We start from the raw sequence: 12297 nt of genomic DNA, 5'->3' as shown, positions 1-12297 counted from the left end.
TCAACTGTGGACCACTGTTCTCGGTAGCTGGTCCCCTGGGTAACAGTCAACTGATTCTGGAGGATCTGGTGGGAGGCTGTGGGCTAAGAAACATCCTGCCTTTGGATGCCTGAAACGGCTCATTCTCTGGCCAAACTCCAGGGATTTAGATCAGTGCCAGTCTTTCCTTTGTTGTTGCTGTTCAGTTGCTAAGTTGTGTCTGACTGTTATGACCACATGGACTATAGCCTGCCAGGCTCCTTTGCCCATGGGATTGCCCAGGCACTCCTGCTAAGGTGTGACTGAGGCCAGATTCCCACTGGCAGCTGTTCTGGTATTCAGACTGGTTTCAGATCATCACTGTCACACATCTTGATTTGTGCTGAGCCTTGAGGAAGGTAGAAGAGGTGAAGAACCCATACTGGGAAACAGAGCAAAATTAGCTAGCCAGTGGTTATTGATTTTAGTTTTCACATGTGCAGCTTGGCCTATGCATTTGCCACCTCTGCTTTGATTCTGATGCTTTGGGGAGTGAAAATTCATGGCTTGTTCCTCTATGTATTCAAGTATTGGTAATTGGTGTCACTTCTGCTTTATATTTATTTGGACCAAATGCCTAAGTAAGCATAAAACCTGGTACAGTATTAAGCAGTCAGTCAGCAGAAACCCATGAAAATCCTGTTCGGCAGATTTGATATAATGTGTTTTTCTGCATTATTTTATTAGGAATTTTTTTCTTATAGGCCACTATTTTGACAAGCTACTGTGCAAACGTTATCTGCTAGCAAGGTTCACCTTAAAATTGAAATGTTCCACACAAAGGATTTTTTGTGTGTGTGCTTTTTTTAAATGTAAAATTTTAGGCTCAATTCCTTTAAAATACTTTCTGAATCCTGGGATTAATTTTATGTTAATTTAGGGAATTTGTCTCCAAATACAGGTATAGTTTAGTCAGTAATTTACTAAATGATTCACTGAGAAACTGCTGTGTGTTTTGTAAGTTTGTCAAAATCAAAACCATTTATTCCCAAATAAAGCAGGGACTTTTGTTTCTTCCTCTTTTTCTTCCCTTTCCCATCATTCTCAAACTCATCTCTCACTCCATAATCCCAACAGGATCATGATTCTAGGCCTACATGCGTTGTGCCTGACTCTTTGTGACCCCATGGACTGTAGCCCACCATGCTCCTCTGTCCATGGGATTCTCCAGGCAAAAATACTGCAGTGGGTTGCCGTGCCCTTCTCCAGGGGATCTTCCCAACCCAGGGATCAAACTCGCATCTCTTATGTCTCCTGCATTGGCATGCGGTTCTTTACCATTAGCGCCACCTGTAAATAAGTAAACCAAAGAGGACAAAACATGTATTGCTGTCATTTTTTTTTTTTCTTAAATATACTTCAATGGCATTGTATAATGACGATATAAACAAAAACTAAAATTGATAAAGTTAGCTTTACGTTTTGTCTCTAAGAATAGTTGAATTTATTTCTAGTTCCTAAACAAGAAAATCAGAGATAAAGAATAGTGCATAAACAAATTATAGAACCAAAGAATATTTGGGGGGCCTTAGGAACGGCCTAGTTTAAACATTCATTTTTTATAGCTATGTTTTTATTACATGTATGATCAAAGATTGTTTTCTAGAGCTCAGAACAAATATCACAGATTCATTTTCACTCTCAAATTCTCTATGAAGCACTTTCAGGGTTTGCATTCAAACATTTTTGTGTTTCATTAAGTTTTTTGGGGCTGTCATTAGGAAGCTCAGTTTTATGCATTTAAAACCAAGCATTTGTTTTGCAGTTGTTCTCGGGCTGGAATACAGTGATATTTATTTTAAAGAATCTATAATTTTAAATATATATATAGCCAGACTTTCCAGGTGGCCATTTACAGAATAAAGACTTATTCCTCACTTAACACACAAATCATACCAGTCCCTTAAATTCTTACACCAGATTTTAGAGTATGGGCAGTAATATACCAAAGTGGCTCTCTGAAATAGTGGGCTTGTAGGTGGATTTTCTGTGACAGATGCTAGAAATTGATTTTTCCTCCTTTATTCCAGGTCTAGCAGAGAAAATCATGGATCAGTTTTGGAGAAGCACATGAACAAAATAGTTGGAGCTTTTATTAACTAAGTACAGGTACATAAATCTACTTTATTGCACCTTTTGCAATATTGTAAAAATTGCGCTCGTACAAACCTGAGTTTTGTGTAGAAAGGAAGTTGAATTCTTAATAGACATATGTTTTATTTCCTATAATTGTGGTTTTAAAAAATAATTATCGCAGTTAATTATGTAGCTATTTTTAAAAAGTAATATTTTGTGAAAAGGGATTCTATGACCTTGTAATACATTATATATAAAGTCACTGATGAGTTTATAAATTGTTAATGAGAGTCTGTTTTCAAAATAACTGATCATTAAGTAATTAACCATGGAGAAGCAGTCAGTTGAACTAAATATTAGAATTTGAGAGTAAGAAAGTTTTGGGAGCCATATTCCAGTACTAAGGAAAGTAGATGTTGGATTTATGAATTATCTTTGTAAGACGTGTATGTGAGTCTAATAATCAGGGCTTCCCTTGTGGCTTAGGAGTAAAGAATCCAACTGCTAATGCAGGGGACACAGGTTTGATCCCTGGGTCAGGAAGATCCCCTGGAGAAGGAAATGGCAACCCACTCCAGTGTTCTTGCCTGGGAAATCCCATGGACAGAGGAGACTGGCGGGCTACAGTCCATGGGGTTGCAGAAGAGTCATGCAACTTAGCGACTAAGCAAGAACAACAAGAATATCGGCCTCTGTACCTTCTAGTCAGTTTCCTCTTTTTCTGCCAGGCAATGGATGGAAAGATACACAACTTTTTAGAACTCAAGAATCTAGAAAAAACCAAAACCAAACTCCCCAAATATTGCTCATTAAGAGTAATAAAGGAATGTACATATATTCAGGCTTTACTATTTTAATCTTTTTCTACATATGTATCAGCTCTGGCAGGGTGGCAAGGTAAATTCATGCTGATTGGTCCGTTAATCTCGCTTGATTGTTCAGACACAAGACCTTATCTTAGGCAATTGTCCTGATGGCTTTCCCTCTGCCCAGCTTGTTCCCTCCTCCCCATCCTTTCAATGGCACTTCCTCCCTTCCTTTGAGGAACTAGTCAGCCCTGTTCTGGTCATTTCAATCATAGAAAACTTGTAACTCCCTCCTCCTTAGACTGTGAGCTCTTAGAATATAACCTCAGAGCAGGCAGCAACTATGTTCTCTGTCTGAGCGAAGGGGACCACTGCTCAGAAGGCAGCTGAGCAGGAGATGAAGTCCTAGTACTCTTTGAGTCCATAAACACAGCTGATCTGGAAGCAAACATTACCTGTGTTCTTAGGATTTGATTACTTGAACCATTGTGTTTAAGCTAGTGTTCCTCTGCAAAAAGAATACTGGTTAATACTCACTGATGGCTTACCCTATCTGCAACAATTAGCACTTTAGAAAAAATACCAACTATAAACTGAAGGCAACATTTGAGAGAAAACATAACAAACTCTGCATGAAACTTTCAGTCTTAAAAGATGGCATGTGTGCTTATTTTAAGCCAGCTCAGTTGTTTCTGTAAACTCTGTATACACAGATAGTTTTGGGAAATGTGTTTTGACCAAACATATGTTTTAATCTATGCAATAAATGGTTCATATTTTATGAGTTGGTGGGCTGGCCAGGGGAATAGAAGGTCAATGAGAGACATGTGTTTTCAAGTGTATGAAGAACTGTTTGTTTCAGGAAATAGAGCAGCTATTTTCAACTGTTTGCTCTTGATTTCTTCTGTTAGTCAGTAGCTTAGACAACCAGTTGGGAAGGCTCTGCTTCACTTTATTTCTTTTTGTCCTTAAGAGTAAGAAAAGTTCCTTGTAAGGCTAAGATTGTTCAGGTAAGCAAAAGAAAGGGATATATTAGATCAACGGCAGAAAATATAGAATCTCCAAAGATAGTAATATCTGAGAGAGATTTCCAATATTTCAAAAATTGTAAGGCTAATACATATCAAAATCATTATATTTTGTAGGACAAAAACCTAGAGCATATTGGGGAAATACTAAAAGGAGTTTGGAGAAAAATTCAGAAGTTACAACCAGCTGACCTCTGGTGACACGTTGCTCCCTCTTAAGCTGGCTTGATTAGAGCCAGCAAATTTTCAGACAGCCTGAACTTCTTCACAGAGTTAAAAAATTCTTTTTAGCCCGAAGTGGTCTTTTTCAATGCTAATTTTCATAGGGTTAATATAGATTAATTAATGAAATATAGATTAATTAATGAAGTAGATTAGTGAAGAGAAAATAAAAATATTTTATCAAATGAATTTATCTTCACATTAAAAACAATTCACTCAGGCTTGCCCAGTGAGGACTTCTGTTTGCAGCTGTGGGCTAATGATGGCCAGAATTGTATTTGCCAGTCTCCACTCACCAGTGGTCCTGTGTCCTTATCCTGACATTAGCTTGAGGACCCCTGCTGCTCTGTATTCACATCTTTTTAACAAGCCTGTCCTTCCTTCCTTCATCAGAAGGCTACGTTTATGAACTTTGCCCGGGGGTTACTTACCAGGCTGATGGCTGAGGATGCCAGTGTCTGTGACACAACCCAGAAATGGGTTGGAGGGAACTGAGTTTATCATGTGGACAGAGAAATGGAGTAGGGTTTGCAAATGCTGAGTAGACTTGGGAGCATGATGGGTTGATTGGTGGGTAGTGGCTTTGAATAGCAAGGAAATTGTGTGGGCAGGAGTTCCACTAAGGGTGGGGATGTTGAATGACAGGGAAGCTGATTTGCATGATGAAGTTTGATGCATGTGGGACAAGTAGAGGACCATTGGGAAGCTGATGTGGAGCCTGAAGGAGGGTGAGCTAGTAGAGACAGGGCAGTTACGAAAAGGTAGGCTGTTTGTGTGAATGGTTAGGATCATTTAATCTGTCAAATAACTTCTGGAATGTTTAAAAGAAGCAGCCTGAGTTATGAGTAAAGACTTTTGCATTGTTCAATAGTTCCAGAATGATTTGTTTACCAAACTCTCTTTGATATGATAGTGTTTGATTACACTTGAATTGATCACACAGTCAGTAAGACATATTATTAAGCAAACCTCTAATATCTTTTAATTCTCAATCACATTGTTTACACTTCTCATGGTCAAGTACTGTTTTATTTGCTTCTCTAGTAGAACTTGCAACATTTTCTGGCCAAAATGTATTAAGACACAGCTTTCTGGAAGCTGTTTAAACTTTAATGGTGTTGTGTAGAAGTTGGTAGACCCACTCCAGTTTAGGGATAACTGATGTGGCACAGAGAATATGCACAATGTATTACTTCTCAAAGTGTGGGCCACCAGCTGCCTACATCACCTGTGTGTTTCTCAGGGCTTCCCTGGTGGCTCAGACATTATAAAAAAAAAAAAATCTGCCTGCCATGCAGGAGACCTGGGTTCAATCCCTGGGTCAGGAAGATCCCTTGGAGAAGGAAATGGTTACCCACTCCAGTATTCTTGCTTGGAGAATTCCATGGACAGAGGAGCCTGGAGAGCTACAGTCCATAGAGTCACATAGACTATTTCTTAAAGCACACATTTCTGGGCTTCAATCTCAATAAGGCTATATTTGAAGATGTGAATTTTTAAAATGTATCTAAAAAATTTATCCATAGATAAATCTAATTCACATTATAGTTTGAGAACCTCCAATCTGGAAAACCAGTTCAATCCCAATAAAAGAGGGCTCTTTCTTTAATTTAACACATGTTACCCTTCATGTGGGCTTCCCAGGAGGCACAATAATAAAGAATCCACCTTCCAGTGTGGGAGATGCAAGACACATGAGTTTGATTCCTGGATCAGGAAGATCCCCTGGAATAGGAAATGGCAACTTGCTCCAGTATTCTTGCCTAGAAAATCCCATGGACAGAGGAGCCTGGTGGGCTGCAGTCCACGGGGTTGCAAAGAGTCAGACATTACTGAGCAACTGAGTGCACACACACACCATTCATGTTGTCTCTTCCCACCATAAAATACCTAGAATAAGAAATACATATTCATCTAACTGGCTTTATATAGCCTTGGAATGATCTATTACACTGAGTTACGCTTACCAATGCACCATATATTTTAAGATTTCTAGGCGCAGACTTTTATTAGAATTCTAAATAGCCTGAGGCAATAATTCAGAGGTTGACAGGCAAAGCTATTTCCCTAATTCTCCTGTTGCTTAATTTTTGAACTTTTGAATATTCCTTGTCTCATAGCTTGTGATACCAATATCATGAATCTTTGCTTTTGGGCTATGTCTCCTCCAAAGAATATTCTCTTGACCCAGACCAAAATGGTGGAAGGGATGGGGTCACATTTTTGTAGACAGGTGTATTTTCTACTTCCGAAATTAGATTTCCAATGGAAAATCTTACTTCCAGATCAGTTTTCTTTGTCTAAAGCCCATGGAATACAGAGAGGACCTGCCTTGACTTTGTTCTTATCTCCTCTCCCTTTATTAAAGGATGTTCTTCTCTCTCTCGAGTTGACTCAGATTGAAATTTCCAGAAGAACTATACAAAAAAGATCTTTACAACCCAGATAATCATGATGGTGTGATCACTCACTTAGAGCCAGACATTCTGGAATGTGAAGTCAAGTGGGCCTTAGGAAGCATCACTACGAACAAAGCTAGTGGAGGTAATGGAATTCCGGTTGAGCTATTTCAAATCCTAAAAGATGGTGCTGTGAAAGTGCTGCACTCAATATGCCAGCAAATCTGGAAAATGAAGCAGTGGCCACAGAACTGGCAAAGGTGAGTTTTCATTCCAGTCCCAAAGAAAGGCAAGGCCAAGAATGCTTAAACTACCACACAATTGCACTTATCTCACTCATCATCACAATTTGCACAGGCTAGCAAAGTAATGCTCAAAATTCTCCAAGCTAGGCTTCAACAGTATGTGAACTGTGAACGTTCAGATGTTCAAGCTGGATTTAGAAAAGGCAGAAAAATCAGAGATCAAATTGCCAGCATTCACTGGGTCATCAAAAAAACAAGAGAGTTCCAGGAAAACATCTACTTCTGCTTCATTGACTATGCCAAAGCCTTTGACTGTGTGGGCCACAACAAGCTGTGGAAAATTCTGAAAGAGATGGGAATACCAGACCACCTGACCTGCCTTCTGAGAAATCTGTATGCAGGTCAAGAAGCAACAGTTAGAACTGGACATGGCACAACAGACTGGTTCCAAATAGGGAAAGGAGTACGTCAAGGTTGTATATAGTCATCCTGCTTATTTAACTGATATGCAGAGTACATCATGAGAAACGCTGGGCTGGGTGAGGCACAAGCTGGAATCAAGATTGCGGGGAGAAATATCAATAATCTCAAGATTTGCAGATGACACCCTTATGGCAGAAAGTGAAGAACAAGTAAAGAGCCTCTTGATGAAAGTGAAAGAGGACAGTGAAAAAGATGGCTTAAAACTGAACATTCAGAAAACAAAGATCATGGCATCCAGTCCCACCACTTCATGACAAATAGATGGGGAAACAATGGAAACAGTGACAGACTTCATTTTTTTGGGCTCCAAAATCACTGCAGATGGTGACTGCAGCCATGAAATTAAAAGATGCTTGCTCCTTGGAAGAAAAGTTATGACCAACCTACAGCATATTAAAAGCAGAGACATTACTTTGCCAACAAAGGTCCATCTAGTCAAAGCTATGGTTTTTCCAGTAGTCATGTATGGATGTGAGAGTTGGACTGTAAGGAAAGCTGAATGCTGAAGAATTGATGCTTTTGAGCTGTGGTGTTGAAGACTCTTGAGAGTCCTTTGGTCTGCAAGGAAATCCAACCAGTCCATCCTAAAGGAAATCAGTGCTGAATATTCATTGGAAGGACTGATGCTAAAGGTGAAACTCCAATACTTTGGCCACCTGATATGAAGAACTAACTCCTTGGAAAAGACCCTGATGCTGAGAAAGATTGAAGGAGAAGGAGACGACGGAGGATGAGATGGGTGGATGGCATCGCTGACTCAATGGACATGAATTTGAGTAAACTCTGGGAATTGGCAATGGACAGGGAGGCCTGGCATGCTGCAGTCCATGGGGTTGCAAAGAGTCGGACAGGACTGAGTAACTGAACTGAACTGGCATCCTTTATGGGCCTTCACTTAATAGTCTACAGAGCTATTTTCATGCAACACCTCTTGATGACTGTTCATTTGATTTCCTGAGTCATTCTTATTTATAGTACTTGTCCTTAAATGATAAATAAATACTATTTCCAATGTTTATATATTGGACCTAAGGGAAAAATCCTTGGCCAGAATTGTAAGGGCCACCCATATGTCATTTACCCATGGGTTTGGCTGAGTCTACTTATTAGAGAAGTCACCTTTTTAGATGTGTATAAACATCAGGTCTGGGATGTTTATACACAATTGGGACTCCAGTAAAAGGAGTAAACCACAGACTCATTTTACCTAAGAGCCTAGTCTCTATGTTCAACTTGTGATTTGGGTGCTTTAATGTCCTCTTCTGTGAAAAGTTAGCCTAGTAACTACACTTTCTCTAATATCAGTCAGCAGCTTTTACCTGGTTTAGTTTGAACAAAGAACTTTGTTTTACCTTGGTAATGATGCTAATTAAATGATTTGTTTTCTTTTTTGTCATGTGTTATTAAAATTTTTAAGACTTCTCTTTATTCTGCTTTTATATGTAGAAGCTATGCTATGGAAGAGGTGATATATACCTTGTTCTCTTTCTCATGTGAAACAGTCACATGATCTCTTTGCTCAGAAAACTTACTTTGTGGAAGATGCCCCATATCAACCATTATAGCTACTAGGTACTTACAATAGTGCATACTAAGTATATCCTACATAGAGATTTATAAGGATAGCCTTAAGTACAGTTCATAGGAGTGTGTTGCTCCTTAGTTGCTCAGTCATGTCCTACACTTTGTGATCCTGTAGCCCACTAGACTCCTCTGTTCATGAGATTCTCCAGGCAACAATACTGGAGTGGGTAGCCATTTCCTTCTCCAGGGAGTCTTCCTGACTCAATAATCAAACCACATCTCCTGCATCGGTGGTGGATTCTTTACTGTCTGAACCACTAGGGAAGTGCTATAGTTCATAAGAGTAGTTGAAAAAAGTTTTCATTTCAAAAATCCTTCAGTCTGTAGAATAGATCTCCACGATTTGTAGAACATGATTGTGTGCTTACATGATTTTCTGGGTTTGTTGAATGTTGCCAGAGAAAGAACTAAGGAGGGAGTTCAAAAAATAAAAGGGTTTGAGTGCATTTCTTTCACAAATTTAATTTTAGGAAAGAATCAGATATATTCTGAGTCTTTCTGTGAGACTTTTGGGAAAAGGAGATGCTAGAGAATCTTTAATCGGAACAGCTTGTAAAATAAGCCTGAACTCCGTGATCTTGAAATAGACTTTACAGGAATTGAAATAGATTATCCTATATTTAATTTTCTCAATTCTTTTTTCTAACCATGAAATGCAAATAGATATTGGCTGGGGTTGTGTTCCCTGCCTATTCCCTCCCACTCAAGTGGAGCTTTCAGAGCAAAGATAGATGTGGATCTGTGGAGTTCTGCCACGTTCTTCACAAAGAGCCCCAAATATTGTCTGGTGTATCAAGGACTAACTGAATTCTAAATATCTTATAATAGGGATCTTAAAACATGATTTGATCCTGCTAGGTTTCAGTCTTCCATGAACGAGTTTAACTAAATTCTGGCCTCACAAGATTAAAAGATCTGAAGTTTGAGACTCTTCACTATCTCAGTTCAGTGAATATCTATCCTCTGTTGGAATACCTCCACTGTACTGTTCATCTGTGTTATTTTTCTTAAGCTGTTGAAAAGTCTTGGATGTGAATTTGAGCAAACTCCTGGAGATAGTAGAGGAACCTGGTGGGCTATAGTCCATGGGGAGGCAGAGTCAGACACAGCTTAGCAGCTGAACAACAATGAGAACAAAATGGAGAAGTCTAGCTCATAGTTTGGAAGTGTATGGAACAGTTTTGAACAACACAGCAGTGAAACCAATAGATGCAGAATATGGTTCTTCAACAGATAAGTAGGGCTGTGTGCTTATTCAGCTGTGACTCCTTCATATGGATCATTCTTTTCTTCTTTTTTCATTATGTCCCATAGTTTTGACCTAATAAAAATTGCTAATTCAAGGCTTCTCACACTCATCTCCATTTGGTAGGTAAGGAATCTGACATTTAATGATAATTAATTTGTTGAAGGTCATGCAGATAGGCAGTGCTGATGCAAGAAGCATAGATATTCTCAGAACATTCAATAATGCTATAAGAAGGCCTACTTTTGTTCAAGTCACTCCTTAGGGTGTTGCTAACCTGGGATAGTGGGCTGAACCGTAGGTGAAACAACTGAAGATCAGTCAAAATAACAGAATAGACATAACAATGTTGAGAGAAATATTTCTCTTTCCCATCATAGTAAGAGGAGCCTAAGAAATAATAGTGCTTGACATTTAATGTAGTGCTTGACACTTAACCTATTGTGTCAGGCAGTATTCTAAGTGCTTTACTTATGTTATCTAATTTAAACCTCTTAATAACTCTGAGGTAGACACAATTTTTAGGCTATATATAACAGGTAGAAAAATGGAAAAGCTCTGGATCGAGGAAGGAAGGAAAACCATGATTGGTATAGAGAAAGGCTTCAGGCAGAATGGGATTCATTAACGAAGACATTTGGGTGCTGGTGAGATTAAGTCCAATTATTATTCTGAAAATAATTAGGGAAAAAAAATCCTCAGACTGTCATTTAAGAAGGAAACACTAAGAAGCTGATTGGTGAATATTTTTCAGACATATTTAGTGAAGGAGAGAAACATGGAACGGAGAACAGAGTCGAACCCACAGGGTGTGCAGTCACAGGGAACTCAGGCCAGAACAATGAGATGGTTGCAAGTCAGTGAAGAACAATCCAGACCCAGACGAGGAATATCTGAGGGTTAGTTAAGGCAGGAGCTTCTCTGAAGAGGCATCATGGTAAGAGCCATTGACGTTAAGAGAACTATAGAGCATCTGTTTAATGCATCCCAGGATAAGAGGGCACAGCTTGGTCATCTGTTCTGGGGGAAGGGTGGATAGCATAAGCATCCTACTGGATGCTACTATGAACTTTCCTCATTTGAAATTCTGAATAGTTACATTACTATTTAATGAATGAATTGGAATATAAAGGAGGAAAATGGACATTTGTTTCTGAGAAGCTCTGTATGTTCATGATAGTTCTGGCTGGATTTGTGAAAAAAATACTTAATTTCTAAAGAATTCCTTTTGTGTCCTCAGCCTTGCCTTTTCTCTTTCTTGATGCTTTTGTGTTACTCACATCTCTCTCTTTGTTTGCTATGAAGTACAAACTGATTTATTTTCTGGTTTTTAAAAAGTATAAAATTAATGTGAACTTTACCATTTTAACCAGTTGTACATGCACAGTGCAGTGACATTTGACACACTCACATTGTTTGGCAAACATCACCATCACAAGAGAGATCACATGACTGTTGTATCTATTTTTCTTTGCCTTCATACTCCATTGTTAATTGAAAAATATGATTGTTTTCAAAGTGTTTTGCTATTAGGAATACAACTACCATGAACATTCATGTGTAAGTCATTGTGTAGATACATAGGAAAATTATTTCATAATGATTTCAAATGGAGTATAATCACTGAATCACTAATATAAATACTGAATGACTAAGTTGTACACCTGAAAATAATATTGTAAATCAACTAGACCACAGTTAAAAAATTTTCATACCAATAGCAATGGTATATCTCCCCATTTACTTAGATCTTCATTAACTTCTGAACAATAATATTTTGTAGCTTTCATTGTAGAGATCTTATACATATTTTGTTAATGTATCTTTGTTTCATGTTTTGATACTACTATAAAAGGTACTTAAGACAATTTATTACTGACTATTCATTCCTACCATGTAGAAATGTAATTGATTTTTGATTATTGACCTTACATCTTACATGCTTATTAAACTCTAATGTTCTAGTGACTTTTTTTGCTTAGATTGTTTTTTATGATTTTTCTACATAAATTATTAAATCATCTGAAAAAAGAAGCTCAAAACTTATTTTTTCCAATCTGTTTGACATTTATTTATTTAATTACTGACTTAGTTAACTAGATTTCTAGTACAACAGCAGCTTCCCTGGTGGCTCAAATGGTAAAGTGTCTGCCTGAAATGTGGGAGACCCGAGTTCGATCCCTGGGTCAG

The sequence above is a fragment of the Cervus elaphus genome, chromosome 12, assembly GCF_910594005.1.
Source record: "Cervus elaphus chromosome 12, mCerEla1.1, whole genome shotgun sequence".
Taxonomy (NCBI): domain Eukaryota; kingdom Metazoa; phylum Chordata; class Mammalia; order Artiodactyla; family Cervidae; genus Cervus; species Cervus elaphus.
The sequence above is the reverse complement of the archived record's forward strand: the minus strand, read 5'-3'. Positions refer to the sequence as shown.